The sequence below is a fragment of the Oryx dammah genome, unplaced genomic scaffold, assembly GCF_014754425.2.
Source record: "Oryx dammah isolate SB20612 unplaced genomic scaffold, SCBI_Odam_1.1 HiC_scaffold_17, whole genome shotgun sequence".
In the NCBI taxonomy this organism is placed as follows: Eukaryota; Metazoa; Chordata; class Mammalia; order Artiodactyla; family Bovidae; genus Oryx; species Oryx dammah.
In genome coordinates this window covers 6157600-6176539 of record NW_024070201.1, presented here as the reverse complement: position 1 = coordinate 6176539, position 18940 = coordinate 6157600, and the positions used below count along the sequence as shown (strand labels likewise).

Below are 18940 nucleotides of genomic sequence, written 5' to 3'. Positions count from 1 at the left end.
TTCTAGTCATGAACATTATCTGTAAAAGGTGAGTTATTTCCTAACTTACTGTGTCTCTATAATTCCCCTCACCGCCCCGCCCCCCCTTAAAAAAATACCTCACAATAGTCAACAGCATAGACTAAAAGGAAAAAGAGAAAAGAGTATCCTTACAGGAGGACCCCCAAGTTACTAGGCCTTTCCAAAGAGGCACCCTTGGACTTCCATGGTGGTACAGTGGGTAAGAATCTGCCAACCAGTGTGGGGGTCACCGGTTCCATCCCTGGTCCAAGAAGGTTCCACATGCCAAGGAGTGACTAAGCCCATGCCCTGCCACTACTGAAGCCTGTGTGCTCTAGGGCCAGCAAGCCACAGCTGCAGAGCCTAACACCTGTGCCCGCAGCAGAGGAAGCCAGCTCAGCCAGAAGCTCGTGCACCGCCCCAAAGAGGAGCTCCTGGTCGCCGCAGCCCGTGTGTGGCAGCTAAGACCCAGCACAGCCAAAAATAAATAGTTTTTTGAAAGAGTGGTACCCTAACGACAAATCCCTGAATAACCCTCTTAAGTTTCACAGATTGAGTGAAATAGTGAGTTTATTAATTGTGGCAGTTATAATTGAAGGAAACTTCCTACTTCTGTGACCTAAGTTGAGATTTAGGACATTTCTGTATTTTACTAAATGGTAGCTTTCTTCATCCTCAGATCCCTACCCTTCATCAGGGAATTGTTTAAATGAAATACAGATTCCTTCAAGATGCAGCTCAAGATGTTAATTCCCCTGGATTGTCTTCCTGGATTTTTCTAGCCTCAAGTCTGCCTTGAAGTTCTCCCTGCGAGCCTGTCATGAATGTTTCTATTTCTACATCAGGAGTACATTTTCACTTCAAAGCTGTTGATATCATATCTCCCTGCACCTAGTATAGTGCCACCACATAATAATTTCTCACCAAAAAAGTGTTGAGAGTTGTTTCTAAGTGTTGTTCTCAGTCATTTTGGAGGCACTGAGTTATGTTCGTCTGTTCTGATGTCTTTAGAAAGCATTAGCGCCATGCTTGCCCGAGGTGTAAAACATACACATTGAGAACCTCGTGGTCCCTTTCTCAGTTAGGAGTCAAGGTATGTGAAATAGAAATGGTCCAAGAATATGTCCACTTGACTGCTAAGCAATGCGGTCAGTCTTAGGTAGTAACCTGGAAAAGGACGAGATCATTGTGCCAAGTCATTAGAGATTTAGGCAAGAGTTTGGTCTTTGGTTGTATTTAAAGGACAAACAGGATTTGATGGGAGAGAATTTTATTCTTTACTGAATATTGAGTCCTTTTGTTGAGTCTGCTTTATTTGTGGGTGGTTTTGTAACTTGACATTATGTGATTTTAGGAAAACTCTGTGTCTAGTAAGAACAAATTTCCTTCTTGAACTTCAGTTGCCTGTTGCTTGTCTTCTCCATTGGATATTACAAAGTCCACATTCAGTTCACCGTATGTCTTTGGCACTTACCATAGTGTCCTGCATTTAATAAATGTTTAGTAATATGGCTGACTGGCTGATTGCTTACATGGGAACCTTGATTTCCCCATCTGTGAAATTAGTGGGTTAGAATATATGATTTCTAAGAATTTTTCCAGCTCTAAAATGCTGTGAAAATCAATGAAAAAAATTCACATGAGTTCCCAGTCTATATATAAGTATTAAATTAACTTTTTGATGTGATATTGTATTTGCAATGCTTTACATTTTACACAAAGAATACTAAGTTTAATGTGTAAATACCACCATTAAGCAAAATCTCTTAGCAATGTTGGTAATAGAAGGGGGATTACTAATGTTTAAAGGAGGGATTTTTCTTATTGTGACTTACGTGTAAAGGAAAATGAAAAGTAAAAGAGCTCTAACAGTGACACTAGGAATATAGGTAGAAATTTAAGATGAAATTGATAGAGGTGAAAGAGTTAGAAAAGAGAGGGCTGGCTATATATACAGATAAAGAATTGGTGATTAGTTCTGGGATGTGGTTTTGCTAAGAGTTCAGTCCAGTTCAGTTCAGTTGCTCGCTCGGTTGTGTCTGACTCTTTGTGACCCGATGGACTGCAGCTTGCCAGGCTGATTTTAAGAAATATTTTGTTTGAGAAAATACTAACACATCACTAATTGTTTATTATCTATTAAGCTGTAAATAAATACTAGAAAGAAGCAACTTGAGATTCAGACTTGGCGCTCTCTCTCATCTGTAGCTTCTCTGTTGGCACAGAAACTAAAGGCAGTCACTGTCCCCGAGCGTCCCACAGAAGGCTGCTTCAGGCTTCTGCAGAAGAGCACTTTATCTGTCAGAGCCGCGGCGTCACAGGCCCAAACACCTCCCATATTTACAGCATCTGGTCTTTATAGTCAGCTGTAACTTTGGACTGTTTTGATTGTCACATACAACTTAGAATTTTTTTTTTAGCCCATTGTCAGTGGTAGTGCAAATTGTTGATGATTATTTACATTGCTTTATTCATTCCAGTGTATGGAAGAATGTGAATATTTTGTGAGTCAGATAGTGATTTATATTTAATTTCAAAGAAAAACATTTAAAGAAACTTCCTTTTGAATATGCAGAATTATTTTATATGCTACTGCTTTAAAGTTAGAGTAACCGTGCCTTGAATACTGCTGTGTGGCTACTTAACCATGAATACTTAGCATACTGTCTCATTTAGTCCTCTCCATAGTCCTGTAGGTATTTCCCGTTATATAGATTGGGCCTCTGCCTTGAAGAGGTGAAGTAACTTCTACAGATTCACCTATCCTGGCCTGTGTCATTCATAGCATGAGCTCTTCCTGTTAAATCTCTTCACAATTATAAACTTTGTGTTTGTCCTGTGAGGTTTTGTTTTTTTTTTTGGTAGACTGAGCTAAATCTACACTGTATTTATCGTAGAGTTTCATTCAGTAATTGTATACTCATTTGGTGATTGGTAAACACTTGTTGGATTAAACTAGGATGTTTTAATTTCTTTGCCAGCTTCCTTAAATGGTACCAGTAAGGCTGAATTATCTACTCTTTCAAAAGCTTCCAGAGTAATTCTGATATGATTTTACTTATAAGTTGTTGAATTAATTGAAAGGACTTAAGACTGAACATATGCTTCTGTACATACAGTTGACCCTTCATATCCATGGGTTCCACCATTCGAAGAATGAAAATTTTCAGGAAAAAAATTTTCCAGAAAGTTACAAAAATCAAAACTTGAATTTTCCATGCATCAGCAACTATTTACATAACATTTACATCGTGTTTGTTATTAATAAGTAATCTAGAAATGATTTAAAGATACAGGAGGATGTGTGGAGGTTATATGCGAATATGATGCCATTTTAAATGAAGGACTTGAGCACGCTTGGATTTTGGTGTCTGAGGGGGTTCTGGAACCAGCCCTCAGAGGATTCTCCAGGAGGCTGTACTCTGGTGTCATTAAATGCATCAAGGCCATGGAATGAAGGGATCCTCGTTTGACATGTGTGGAGGTTCAGCTGGCGTGCCTCCCGCCCAGCTGCTGCTGATTTAAGTTCCCTTTACTGTTTTATACATTTGTGGTAATGTATGGAAGAGTACTTCATAAACTGTAAAGGACTATATCAATGTTGTCTTTTATTACCTGGCTTTGTGTATTGTTAAGAGCAGGTTACATAGTGTAGAGTCTAAGGAAGAAGAGGTTACCCAGAGCACCTTGCTTTGTTGTGTTTTAGTTCAGCGAATTACTTGTCAATACTTACCCACTGGATTAGAATTTAATGAGGATTTGATTTAGTGTCATGTTGCTCTGCCTTCACATAACTGTGAAAACAGCAAATTCAGATTGCCACTCATTCATCACAACTGTCTTTTTTCCAATTAATTTTTGGCGTTGGTCGCCCTGGCTCTTAGCGCTGCTTGCAGGCTGCCTCTGATGATGAGAGGAGGCCCCTCTCGTTGAGAGCAGTGCTTCTCGGTGGGAGCGCAGGCTTGAGGCACTCTGGCTTCTGCAGCTGCACGTGTGGCCCTCGGGCCTGGGCCTTCCCCAGTTGCTGCACTGGGTTCCGGAGCTGTGGCGCGTGAACTGAGTTGCCTCACGGCATGTGAAATCTTCCCGGACCAGGGATTGCACCCGTGTCCACTGCACTGACAGGCAGGTTCCTACCCAGGGAGCCACCAGGGAAGTCCTAGCATAACTCTCTGAATGGAATTGTCCCAGTTGGAATTTCCCAATTCTAGGAATATTAAGCAATAGGAATGTTTTTTTAATAGTACCTGATTAAGATAAAGTGGCCTTTGTTATAACGACATTTAAAGAGCAATCAGGTGTGTGATAGAGGGCATTGAAGCATTGGCAGTCAAATGTGAGAAGAGCCAGAATGCCATTGTGGATGCCTTCTGGCTCTAGACCTGTGATAAGAGTTCATAACTAGGGACTTTCCCGGTGGTCCATTGGCTAACACTCCATGCTTCCACTGCAGAGGGCAAGGGTTTGATCCCTGGTCAGAGGATTAAGATGTGGCCAAAAAACACAATTTGTTTATTTATTTATTTATTTTTTTAATTTTTAAAGAAAAAAATTCATAACTAAAAGCTGTTTGAATGCTGAAAATAATAATACCAGACAAACCTGTTTAAAATGAAAACTGAAAATTCATGACATTATAAAAAGACTATTTACAACTCACACACATAGATAATTTTTTCCCAACTGTGTACAAAGTCAGTTCAGGTTGCATAGTTTTTATTGTAGGGTTGAATTATTTCCCTGGGAGTCAAGTATTTGACTATGTAATTTTAAGGAGGGAAAAAAGTTTTACTTAGGAAATTTACCTTGTAGCATATTAGGACCTATAATCTTTAGGACACCGGGTGTATGAATTTTAAGTAAGTCTTATTGATTTTCGTGGGATGCCTATTTTTAAAAGTACAGAATAAGTTTCTGTTTATACATTCTAGTGTTTCAGATGAGAGCTCCTGTATTGCAACATTATTTATCTATTTTTGTAAAGAGCTGTTAATCACTTGGTGCCACCGTGTCTGAGTTGTGTGCTTGTGGATTGTCTACGTGAAATCCCTTGATTCAGCCTTTCATTTTTGCAGAAATTTTTTTTTTTATTTTTAGCCCATCACTGTAGTATAAATCTAAATTATTTATTGGAAATATTTAAAGACCAGAAGCTTACTTTTAATAAAATCTTTATTGCAGATGTTGTCCTACCTGTTTTTGAACACGGCAGTGTTAAAGGCAAGTGTCAATATAGTTATGAAATATAATTCATTTAGCCTGCCTTTGGCCAAAATACACACACACACACACACTCACACTCCCTCTTCTCCCTCTGCCTTTCTACCATTTCTAAGTCACAATCTTTTGCTTAAAAGGATTATTGTGTGCAATTTATTTCCATATTATATTTCTAGATTTGAAATTTTACTGGACACTTGGCTTTTGATGGAACTGTCATTTAATTCCTCTTGAATTAATTCTGCAGGAGTGGTAGCAAGAATTGTAAAGTTCTTAGTTGATACATGAGACTGTGACCTCTTGATCCAGAGGCCAGGAGTGTTACCAACTGAACCAATCCCTGCTGTCCCCTAAGAACAGAAATTCTCTGCTTAATGATTGGAGTTCGATTCAGTGCTTATGCTCTTTTCCTATACTTGGTCAGAATCCCATATACACATGTTGGTTTTCAGTGTCTTTTCAGTGGACAGGCAGGTATTTCTTTGTAGGGAGGAGGAGAGACAAAATGGGAATAATTTCTTCAGGGTTTGGGAAGGAGTTCTAGTATACCGGAAATACCACTGCTGCCTAAGGCCTTCCTCTGCTGGGACCACAGAGGTTGTCTTCAGATGTGGAAAGAAGTGGCCATTTTTATGTTCCATATAACCAACTTGAAAAGAAATGTAATAAGTGTATCATCTAAGTCTTTTCATCCTTGGAAAGTTAAGCCCTAGAAATCATAAAGGTTGAACTGAGAAAAAAAAATTGAAGGTAGAGAAAGAATATTAGGAAGCATAAATAAATAGATTCATCTGTGAAATATCTGTAAAATGTTGACCGTATTAGTTTGAACTGTTCAAAATCAAAACACAGCAAGCCTTACAGGTCTTCACTTGCTTCAGTTCAGTTCAGTTCAGTTGCTCAGTCGTGTCCAACTCTTTGCGACCCCATGAATTGCAGCTCGCCAGGCCTCCCTGTCCGTCACCAACTCCCAGAGTTTACTCAAACTCATGTGCATCGAGTCCATGATGCCATCCAGCCATCTCATCCTCGGTCGTCCCCTTCTCCTCCTGCCCCCAATCCCTCCCAGCATCAGAGTCTTTTCCAATGAGTCAACTCTTTGCATGAGGTAGCCAAAATATTGGAGTTTCAGCTTTAGCATCAGTCCTTCCAAAGAACACCCAGGACTGGTCTCTTTCAGAATGGACTGGTTGGATCTCCTTGCAGTCCAAGGGACTCTCAAGAGTCTTCTCCAACACCACAGTTCAAAAGCATCATTTCTTCAGTGCTCAGCTTTCTTCACAGTCCAACTCTCACATCCATACATGACCACTGGAAAAACCATAGCCTTGACTAGACGGACCTTTGTTGGCAAAGTAATGTCTCTGCTTTTGAATATGCTATCTAAGTAGGTCATAACTTTCCTTCCAAGGAGTAGACAGGATTAATAATAACTTCAGGATTCTTGTTCTCACATCCATGTTGCCTTATATGTATTTCTACTTTTCCTGTCCTTTGCCTACTCCTCTTGTTCTTTATGCTTTTCAGAATTTGTGGTGTTTTGAAGCCTGATTATTTGTGAGTCTTTCAGGACCAAAGGGGTTGTCCAAAGCCATGGTCCACCAGAGACACATAAGAGAAGCCCTTTGCCCTGAGCCCCGGCAGTTAAGACAGGGCACTTAATCCAGATTCACTTAGGATGAGTTAGTTGAGTGAGCTATGTCAATAACTTAGTTTGGTAGTTAAATTAGTTAAGTCACATATAATGATTGCACGTGTACAAGCCAATGGAGCAGCTCTCCTAGAGGTTACAGTTCACCACCCAAGTCTCCTTTCCAGCCTCCTCTCTGTCTCCCCCGCCTGCTCGCCCTGCGCACCGCACACTGCAGAGACCACGCTACAGAGACCGTGCTTGTTCCTGCGTGTGTAACTCTGCATGGCAGGTTCCCTCTGTTTGGGCCGCTTACCCTTCCGGTCCCCTTAACTTCTCCTATTTTTTTTTTATCATTTAAGAAGCAGCTCCAGCTCAGATGCCAGCAAAGATCTTGTTTATGTAGCTTGCGTTGACAGTATTTGAACCTTCCTATCTCAACTTTGGTAGCATTAAGTTCACTCATTTTTATTCCAGTAGCATTTCTTCAGTTCTAACAGTGAAGAAAATCTAACATAATTTGAATAACATTCAATTCTAACATAATTTCACTCTCAAATTAGAGTGCTTCTTAACATTTCATGGGATCTTAGATTTGATTAATAAGTAAAGTACCTCTCTTCTGCTACATATTACAGAGAATGAGTTTCTGTGGTCAAATACCTTTTGAAACTTGTACTGTTTGTTGGGGCTGTAACTTTAATTTCTCTTCAACACCCAGTAGTTTATGCTCAGGCATTGTTGCATAAGATTGACTTTATTATTCATTTGGCTATTAATATATTTAGGTGGGTTACAAGGACATGGTTTGTTCTAAACTGTTATCAGCAATAGTAACAATAACAACTAGTATTTCTTGAGTGCTCATTATAGGCCAAGCTATAATGCCTCAGACAGTGAAAAATCTGCCTGCAGTGCAGGAGACCTGGGTTCAGTCTCTGGGTTGGGAAGATCTCCTGGAGAAGGGAATGGCAGCCGACTCCAGTACTTTTGCCTGGAGAGTTCCATGGACAGAGGAACTGGCAGGCTATAATCCATGGATTCGCAAAGAGTTGGACACAACTGAGCAACTAACACTATTAGAGGCCAAGCACTGATATAAGTCTTTTATAAGAAGTAATTCAATGAATTCTCACAAAAACTCTTATTATTTCCATTTTATTGATGAGGTAACTAAGGCACACTTCAAGCAAGAGTATATCAGTAGTGGCTATATCACCTTCTTGGCTCGTCTGACACCTAAGTCCATACTATTAACCACTGCACTAGACTGGAACATAATTGAATATTTCACTTCAGTTGAGTCGCTCAGTCATGTCTGACTCTTTGCAACCCCATGAACTGCAGCACGCCAGGCCTCCCTGTCCATCACCGACTCCCAGAGTCCACCCAAACCCATGTCCATTGAGTCGGTGATGCCATCCAACCATCTCATCCTCTGTTGTCCCCTTCTCCTCCTGCTCTCAATCTTTCCCAGCATCAGAGTCTTTTCCAATGAGTCAGCTCTTTGCATCAGGTGGCCAAAGCATTGGAGTTTCAGCTTCAACCTCAGTCCTTGTAATGAACACCCAGGACAGATCTGCTTTAGGATGGACTGGTTGGATCTCCTTGCAAGAGTCTCTTGTCTCTCAAGAGTCTTCTCCAACACTATAGTTCAAAGCATCAATTCTTTGGCACTCAGCTTTCTTTATAGTCCAGCTCTCATATCCATGCATGATCACTGGAAAAATCATAGCCTTGACTAGACAGACCTTCGTTGACAAAGTAATGTCTCTGCTTTTCAATATGCTGTCTAGGTTGGTCATAACTTTTCTTTCAAGTAGTAAGCGTCCTTTAATTTCATGGCTGCAATCACCATCTGCAGTGATTTTGGAGCCCAGAAAAATAAAGTCTGACACTGTTTCCACTGTGTCCCCATCTATTTCCCATGAAGTGATGGGACCAGATGCCATGGTCTTCGTTTTCTGAATGTTGAGCTTTAAGCCAACTTTTTCACTCTCCACTTTCACTTTCATCAAGAGGCTCTATAGTTCTTCTTCACTTTCTGCCATAAGGGTGGTGTCATCTGCATATCTGAGGTTATTGATATTTCTCCCAGCAATCTTGATTCCAGCTTGTGCTTCCTCCAGCCCAGCATTTCTCATGATGTACTCTGTATATATGTTAAATAAGCAGGGTGACAATATACAGCCTTGACATATTCCTTTTCCTGTTTGGAACTAACTGAATATTTAGTGATCCACTATATGCTCTAACTACATTTCTCATATAACTCTCAACACAGGACCATGAAAATTTATAATGTCATATAACAGAATACTCCATCTAGTCATCTCTATAAATTCTAGTCCCTATTTTGGCACTATAAAGAGATAAGAATAAAGGATTTCTTACCATTACATGTAGATACTGGAGTATTGAGGTTAATAAAATGATTTCTTTAGGCGGCTTCTATTTTTTGAAATTATTTAATTGCTGAAATAAAACCAGACTTAAAGGAAATGAGGTACAGTTGACCACTTTCTACACATAACATGGACACCATTCCTGTTTTACAGTTGAAGAAAGTAGGTTCAAAGAGATTAACTATTGAATAAGAAATAGAGTTTAATTTTAGCATTGGACCTCTGCCTTGAGAATGACTTCTAAACAGGCAGAACCACTGTGGTGTTATTTTATTTTTCTGGTTTTTAAGAAGTCTTTTTTTCTCCACAATCCTAACAACAGCTATTATCAGAATTTTTTAACCTGTATTTACTATTATAGCCACATGGTGCCCCTGCCAACCATATGATGGACTTTAAAAACTGATTATTTAAAAAAAAATTTAGAGTGATAGTCATGAAAAGCAGAAGGAAATGTTTACTGTGTATGTTTTAAAAATTATTTGAATATATTGCTGAAAATCCTTTTGGCAAAATAAAGCTTTAGAAAAGTCTTTTAAAACCTTTAAAAGTGTTCTTGTGAATTTTCTAAGTCCATGCTAATTTTGGCTCCCCTTGATTATTTAAAATAAGTAAAGTTTAGTCTGTATTAGGAAAAAAAGAATTTTTAAAATAGTGTTTTAAAATCTAACCATTTCATAGCATCTGAAATGACCAGAGCATGCTTTACCTTGGGACACTTGGTATTTCTTGTTGTTCGGTTGTGAAGTCCTGTCCCGTTCTTCACGACCCCATGGACTGAAGCACGCCAGGCTCCTCTGTCCTCCACTGTCTCCCAGAGTGTGCTCAGACTCATGTCCTTTGAGTGGTGATGCTGTCTCACCACCTCATCCTCTGCTGCCTCATTCTGCTTTTCCCGTCAGCCTTTTCCAGTGAGTCAGTTCTTCGCATCAGGTGGCCAAAATGTTGGGAGTTTCAGCAGTAGTCCTTCCAGTGACTATTCAGGGTTGATTTCCTTTAGGGTGGACTAGTTGGATCTCCTTGCAGTCCAAGGGACTCTCAAGAGTCTTCTCCAACACCACAGTTCAAAAGCATCAATTCTTCGGCGCTCAACCTTCTTTGTGGTTCAACTCTTACAACCGTACATGACTACTGGGAAGACTATAGCTTTGACTTTGTGGACCTTTGTCAGCAAAGTGATGTCACTGTTTTCTAATATGCTGTCTAGGCTTGTCATAGTTTGCCTTCCAAGGAACAAGCTTCTTTGAATTTCATGACTGCGGTCACTGTATGCAGTGATTTTGGAGTCCAAGAAAATAAAATCTGTCACTGCTTCCACTTTTCCCCTTCTGTTTGCCATGAAGTAATGGGACCGGATGCCATGGTATTTCTTAGTTACCTCATAAGAATGCAACGTTGGTCTCTAAACTGGAAGTAAATGTCTGGCTTATCTGTAAATACCTGGTTTTTAGGTCTTTCTGGGAGCAGGGAGGCTTGGCGTGCTGCGATTCATTGAGTCGCAAAGAGTCGGACATGACTGAGCAACTGAACTGAACTGAACTGAAAAGACCATTGGTTTCAAAGCTGAGTGTACATATAGGACAGCCTGTGTTTCTGCAAAAGGAAAGCAGACTTGGATTAATTTCTGTGTCTGAAAGATCTTGTGTAATAGAAAAAAACTGAAGAGGGAAAAAAAAAGACTTGGAACTAAGACATAGTTCAGCAGGGGTTTATTCAGTTCAGTGAATCTGTCTGCAGTGCAGGAGACCCAGCTTCATTCCTTGGGTTGGGAAGATCCCATGGACAGAGGAGCCTGGTGGGCTACAGTCTGTGGGGTTGCACAGAGTCGGACACGACTAAGTGACTAACACTTTTATTCATTCAGTTCAGTAAGTCCTGTGTGCACACACTGGTGATTCTGGAAGGCATTAATGTGCCAGGTTTAAGGATCCCACAAGAGTTAATGATGCCTGCTCATCATTGGTGTCAGTTTTGGGGTAGCTGTCAACACTGTAGTTAGTATTTGATGTGCTTTATAAATGGGCTTCCCAATGGCTCAGTGGTAAAGAATCCACCTGTAATATAAGAGGCCCTGGAGACACCGGATTGATCCCTGGGTCGAGAAGATCCTCTGGAGGAGGAAAGGCAGCCCACTGCAGTATTCTTGCCTGGAAGAAACTCCCGTGGACAGAGGAGCCCAGTGGGTTATATAGTCCACGGGTTGCAAAGAGTCAGACATAACTGAGCGACGAAGCACGAATGCCTTATAAATGCTAGTTTACTGTTCTGTGTAAAACAGGACAGTATCTGAAATGTCCACTCATCTGCCAGCTGATGACTGTATCAATACATTTTTAAAAACAAGTTACATTTTTTATTGCACAGGTAATGGAGCTGTTTTGTAGTAAGAATTTGAAAGCGTTATAGGATAATAGAAAGAAGAGGCATGGTTTGTTCAGGCAGATGGAATAAGATGAGCATGACCTCTGTGCTGGATAAAAAATTAACAGTATATCTGAAGGAGGGAAAGGCTGATAGATATGGGGCTGGGGGTGGAGGTCAGATGAAGTTTTAAGCCAGGGATGATGATAGGGGAAGCCAGATTTACTGTTGTAAAGGAAGGGGCGAGAACGGATAGGAGTTGTGTTTAAGGGAAGCTGGCCCAGAAGCTGGTGTGGAAGGTGGTGGCCTGTGAGGCAGGCAGTCAAGTCTCAGTCCTTTAATCAGGATGGATATGAAATGATTGGCCAGACTCGTTATTGCTGAGTGTAGGTGGTTAAAAACGGGGCAGGGGCATGTAAATATTTAATACTGCTTTTGCGATTGTGCAAAGGTGGAAGGAATTTGGGAAAGTTAAAATGATAGCTTTTGATTGCATTTATATTAAATATTAAACTTATTTCCTTTCTAATCCTTGCTCTGAGGAATCTTGGGGCTCTGGTTGGGGACTGGATCTCCCTTCTATTCCCCACATCACCCCTCCATGGGGGCTTTGCCCACAGATGGTGCTTCCTCATTGGTTGCACAGATGAAGGGACGTGCCTTACCGAGGGATGCTGCAGCACCAGGACCGTCCTGTATGGGGACAGGGGCCTGTCTACGTCCGTCTTCTCCAGGCTGGACAAACAGGAAGAGCTGTCAGCGATGAAGTGAGAAGACAGCTATGGGGCCCGCGGATCTTTGCCAGAGAGAACTCTGAAATCTCAACACGTTGCTTAGACTTGGAGGAGAGAAGAAAAGAAAACTCACTCTCTTTCCATTTCTGTTTTTTAACTCCCCTGCCGTTAATTTGCTCAGAAAGAGATTGCAAGCAGTTTTTGCACACTTCTTTCCAGAGAAATGGGGAGTGTCATTTTAGCGTCTCTTGTTTGTCAGACATAAGTCTCAGGATGCTTTGATTGTTGGCCAATTGAAGTATTGTCAAGCAGTATTTGGGGAGCTTTAAAAATGATGGGTTAGTGCTCAATTATCTTGTGTCGCAAATTGTTGAGATATAAAGTCTCATGAGAAATAGCTTTAGTTAACAAGTTAAGCCACAGTTAAAGAATATATTTGCTTATTTAATAGTTTCATCCAACTCTCTTTCTTCCTTGAGATAACTTTTTTCCTTTAGATGGCATCCTTAGAGAGGAAGTGTTCTATATTGTGTTTATTTTGTAGTTTCCACAATGTCTATAGTTAGGCATGGCCTACAGTAATTAAAAAATACCAGTATACTAGTCTGATGTATGTGTTAATTCTCGAAAAATTCTTGTTACTATTCAGTTGCTAAGTCGTGTCTGACTCTTTGCAACCTCATGGACCCAGAGTACACCAGTCTCCTCTGTCTTCCACTGTCTCTTGGAGTTTGCTCGGACTCATGTCCACTGAGTCGGTGATGCCATCTAACCATCTCATCCTCTGTCGTCCCCTTCTTCTCCTGCCCTCAATCTTTCCCAGCATCAAGGTCTTTTCCAATGAGTCAACTCTTCGCATCAGGGGGCAAAGTATTGGAGTTTCAGCTTCAGCATCAGTCCTTCCAATGAATATTCAGGACTGATTTCCTTTAGGATGGACTGGCTGGATCTCCTTGCAGTCCAAGGGACTCTGAAGAGTCATCTCCAACACCACAGTTTGAAAGCATCAATTCTTCAGTGCTCAGCTTTCTTTATGGTCCAACTTTCACATCCGTACATGACTATTGGAAAAACCATAACTTTGATTATGTGGCCTTTGTCGGCAAAGTGATATCTCTGCTTTTAATATTGTGTCCAGGTTTGTCATAGCTTTCCTTCCAAGGAGCAAGCGTCTTTGAATGCCATGGCTGCAGTCACTGACTTCAGTGATTTTGAAGCCCAAGAAAAAAAATCTGTTACTGCTTCCACTTTTTCCTCTTCTGTTTGCCATGAAGTGATGTGACCATGATCTTAGTCTTTTTGATGCTGATATTCAAGCCAACTTTTTCATTCTCCTCTTTCAACCTCATGAAGAGGCTCTTTAGTTCTTCACTTTCTGCCGTTAGGGTGGTATCATTTGCATATGTGGATGAAAAATTCTTACATACACATTTTTGTCTGCACTTCTTTATGAAAATGCATATCTAAGCAGTAGTTACAATCATAGTTTGAAATTTCATTTTCTTTGTTTTGATGAAATTATCAGACCATTTTTCAACCTACATAGTGTCTTTATGTTGGTCACTTTAGGATTTAGGCTGTGGATTTCATTGAGAGATGCTTACTTGTTTTTGATGATAGTGTGAGAGTGTCACAGAACTATGTACCCAATCTTTCACCATACACAGCTTAATATTCTGCCAAAATCCAGTATTTTCACAGTCAGTTAAAATACTGCCTCTTGAGTATGAAACAAGCCTGAAACCTTTACCTGACATGAATATATCTCATTGTTGATTGCACACAAGACTGGTCTTTCTAGTTCTGTATCTACCTTTCTAGTTTTGTAGCTGGAACTTATTGTTTATAGTTCTGCTTTAGTTCTTCAGGAATTTCTGGTACCTTGCTTACTTACCACACTGTAGCTATCAAAGGCTGATGCTGCCAGTGGTATTAGGTGGATTTGTGAAGTCAACAGATACTGCACAGAGATCCTGATTTTCACTAAATTTTTTCCTGTACAGGTTCACTGAACTTCCTTTGAGGCAGTTCTTAGACTGTATTGGGAATATGATTCAGTACTGCATTTAGAAGAATTTCACCAGGCATTAGGTTGTGAAGGAAAAAGAAAACAGCTAATAGTCTGCATGATTAACTTTTTTACTTAAAAAAAATTTTTTTTAATTGTGGTATATAACATATACCATAAAATTTACCACTTTAACAATTTTTAAGTACACAATTCGGTGGCATCTAAGGTCATTCATAATGTTACATAACCGTCATCAACACCCATTTCCAGAATTTGTTCATCATCTGAAATAGATACCCTGTGCCCATAATGTTCAATAGTAGCTCTGCATTTTCCCCTTTCCTCCAGTCCCTGGTGTGGGGTGGGAGGTGGGGCTTTAGTCTGCATTCTCGTGTCTATGAATTTGCCTATTTTAGGTCCTTCTTATAAGTGTGTGTTAGTCAGTCGGTCCTGTCCAACTCTTTGTGACCCTATGGACTGTAGCCCACCAGGTTCCTCTGTCCATGGGATTCTCCAGGCAAGAATACTGGAGTGGGTTGCCATGCCCTCCTCCAGGGGATCTTCCCAACCCAGGGATGGAACCCAGGTCTCCTACACTGCAGGCAGATTTGTTTTTTGTTTTTTTTTTAAACACTTGAGCCACGAGGGAAGCCCTTTATCATGCAGTATTTGTCGTTTTTTAGTAAATGTCACGGCTAAATAACATTCTGTATGTGTGGGTCACATTTTGTTTATCCATCTGTGTGTTGACGGACGCTTGGTTGTTTCCACCTTTTAGCTATTGTGAATAGTGCTACTTTTGAACACTGATGTACACATCTGCTTGAGCACTTGGTTCGAGTATATACCTAGAAGTGAAAGTATTGGATCATATGGTAATTTTATATTTAATTTTTTTTTTAAGAACTGCAAAATGTTTTCACAATGGCTGCAGCAATTTTCATTCATATCATCAATGCACAAGAGTTCCTAAGTGTTCTACTTCCCTGCCAATACTCCTTTTTTGTTTTCTTGATAAATTGTTGTTGTTTAGTTGCTAAGTCGTGTCCGATTCTTTTGTGACCCTGTGGAGTGTAGCCTGCCAGGCTCCTCTGAGATTTCCCAGACAAGATTACTGGAGTGGGTTGCTCTTTCCTTCTCCAGGGCATCTTCCCAACCCAAGGATCCAACTCACGTCTGTTGCATTGATAGGCGAATTCTTGACCACCGAGCACCAGGGAAGCCCTTTTCTTGATGATAGGCATCAAATGGGTTGTGCTTCATTTGGTCTTGGTTTCTATTTCCCTAATGACTCTGCTAATGGTGTTGTTGAACATCTTTTTGTGTGCTTGTTGACCATTTGTATGTTCTCCTTGGAGAAATGTCTATTTGGGTGTTTATCTTTTAAAATAAACATAGTGTTTATAGTGAAAATTCTACATTTTTGTGTGTGATAGGTGAGTTTCACAGCATAAAGACTCTTCAGGAAGTAGGTGCTCGCATGTCTCAAGCATCTGAGTGGACACGCGTCGGACACTAGCAGCGCTTTTTGGTGTTTTGTCCTGGGACAGGGGAGGTGATGCTGGGTAACGCGGGATCCAAACGCCCTCGGTGTCTGAGTGCTTTGTTGCTCACTCACAAGATGCTTTTGGCTGCACTGGGCCTCGGCTGCTACCGAGAGCTTTCTCAGTTGCGGCGAGCAGGGGCTCCTCGGTCGTGGGGTGCGGGGCGCAGCAGCAGTGACCCAAGGGCTCAGCGGGTTAGCTGTCCTGTGGCATGTGCAGTCTTCCCAGCCAGGGATCAAACCTGCATCCCCTGCGTTGGCAGGCAGCTTCCTAGCCACTATACTACCAGAGCAGTCCTAAAGGGTAACATTTTAATGTAGCATGTTAGGTTCCAAGAAAGATAGCTTAGTTGAATCAACATTATAGAACATATAAGGGACTTTTTTTTAGGAACTAGAGGTACATAGTTGAATAACACATGATTTTTATTCTCAAGTCTAGAGTAGTAGTAGTACTCCAACAGAATTGGTTTTGCCCCCTCCCAGGGGGCATTTAGTAATGTCTGGAGACATAGCTGTTTGTTAGAATGATGTTAAATCTTTTTCAGTCACAGTGGTTTAATTGAAATCTACTCCAGCCCTTTTATTTAAGTGGACAAAAGCTACACTTCTGTGATTTAGCCTGTGTTTCTCTCTTTGTGGAATGCTTTTCCAGCCTCATCAGTGAGCTAATTTTATAGATTTTTGAGCACTCAGGTCAGAGGTTATCTTCTCTGTGTGTCCTCTGTATACCTAGATGGGACCAAGAACCTTTCCATAAACAACATGAGCCTCACTGTATCATTTTCAATTAAAACTTTATCTTAGTGGATCTTTCCCACTAAAAGGAAACATTTCCAGGTCAGGAACTGTGTCTAACTCATTTTGATGTCAGTAATACCTTGCACTTAGCAGTGTTCAGGAAGTGTTTCAAACGAACTGTAGTCCAGATAGTACTGTTTTGTAATACTGTTTGGCTTGGGTGTAGATTTATTTTTGTTTTTGTTTTCTTCCTTTTGTGTGTGTGGTATGGGAGAGGGTTATTCTTGTGTGGGGAGGGGGTGGGGGGAGCATGGGAGAGGGCTGGGAGAGAGAAAAGTTGACTGATGGGAGACTGGGATTTTAGTTCTGCCTATACCGCCCACTTGGTGTCACGATCTCAGGCAGGTGCTTGAGTGACCACCATGGTCTCAGCTTTGCCGTTTACAAGGTGAGAGAGAATTGGACTTGGAAGATCAAGAATGCTCCACCTGTATGTAGGCAGTGTGGCACAGCCCACTGGACCAGAGGCCAGACCGCTGTGTGTCCAGGAGGAAAGAGAAGGGGTCTTAGTGTAACTCCAGGTGTTTCCCTATAATATAAGATAGAGGACTATAAAGAGTAGTTAATAGTAAATTAATACCAAAAACTGAGAGTCCAATGAAGAGGTCCTTGCACTTCTCTGTAAAAGAACTTCTGGGGTACACTTTTCTTCTTTGTTAGTGACCTGGTTCACATGCAGTCTTCAGTAAGCGCCTGGCTAATGAAGGACCCGTAAGACGCTGATGACATGGCTTTGTTGTGTGTTGTTGTTCATCCTCTGAGTCACAGGCATCAGAGCAGTTGCAGATGCTTCTGCCAGTGACCTTGATATTAGCAGGTGTTGGACAGGTGAGGCGGTGCCCATGCCCCTTTCACTCTGGCCTCTCTTGGCCAAGCTACTTGATTCAGGAGATCAGGCTGGGTGTTGCCAGCAGACACTGTGCTACTCTGTGAGTCAGAAACCTGTCACAGAGCCACTGCAAGCACTGAGTTACAATACTCTCTTATCTGCCCATTTCCCCATCCGTAAAATTAAACAATTGGTCTGTTGGTCCTCAAGTTTTCCTTTCAGTTCCAACATTATACTGTTCTATGTAAGTTTGCCATTTAATTTCAGCAGTTCTTTAATTATATTGACTTACACCAGTTTAGTGATTCAAAAGATTCAGGTTATGCCTAGAAATAACTGAATGATCTAAATATAAGTCAGGACTTGCTTCAGTTAGTAAAAGTAAGTTGTGCTGTCTTTGGGTGATTAAAATGAAATTTTTACCAGTTCATCTTGGAATATATATATATATAATGTATATTCTGAGTTTTTTTCCTACCAGTCATTAACTTGAGTTTTATTCTGTGCCTTGACATGGTATACAGGAAAGGAATATAAATGTTTGTGTATGAACAATAAACAAATAATTATAGACATTTTCTTTATAATCTAGTTGGTGAGTTAAACCATACCAGACAGATGTCCTGCAGTAGATGTAGAATCCCTCAGAACCAGGAAACGATTTCAGTTTTGTTTCCCCTGCACCTACTACCATGCTTAGAGTTAAGAAAATGAATGTTTAAATGATTGGATGATAAGTAATATACTATACTATGATATTTTGGAAAAGAAAATATCACTAGGGGCTGAAGTAATTAAGGTTTTATGAGACAAAGCAGACCTAAACAGTTTACTGAAAGAGCAAACAGATTTGGGATTTTCTTCCCCAGTTTTACTGAGATAGAGTTGACATGCAGTACTCTGTAAGTTTAACGTGTAAACATAACGATTTGACTTGTGTATATTGTGAGATAATTACCATAAGTTTACTTGACATCCATCATCTTATATAGATACAAAAATAATGGAAAAAGGAAAAAATGGATGGTTTTTCCTGATGATGAGAACCCTTTGAAATTACTCTCTTAGCATTCATGTGTCATACAGCAGTGTTAACTGTCGTCACCATGTTGTACGTTATGTCCCTAGTATTTATCTTACAACTGCATGTTTGTACCTTTTGAGCAACTTCATCCAGTTACCCCTACCCCTGTACTCCCCTGCCCACCTCTAATAACCACGAGTCTGGTGGCATTTTCTGTGAGCGTTTTAACCCCCTTAAGCTTCCGCATATAAGTGAGATCGTACAGTATTGGTCTTTTTCCCTCTAACTTAGTTCACCTAGCATTATGCTCTTAAGGTTCATCCATATTGTCTCAAATGGCAGGATTTCCTTGTTTTTTTGGCTGAGTGCTACCCACACCCTC

At 40.6% G+C, this 18940-nt stretch overlaps 1 protein-coding gene across 1 annotated transcript in view; it reads left to right on the top strand.

The window, feature by feature from the left end:
- Nucleotides 1-18940, top strand: part of YAP1 (Yes1 associated transcriptional regulator) — a 140647-nt gene that overhangs the window by 23942 nt on the left and 97765 nt on the right. The gene's annotated exons all lie outside the window — the stretch shown is intronic.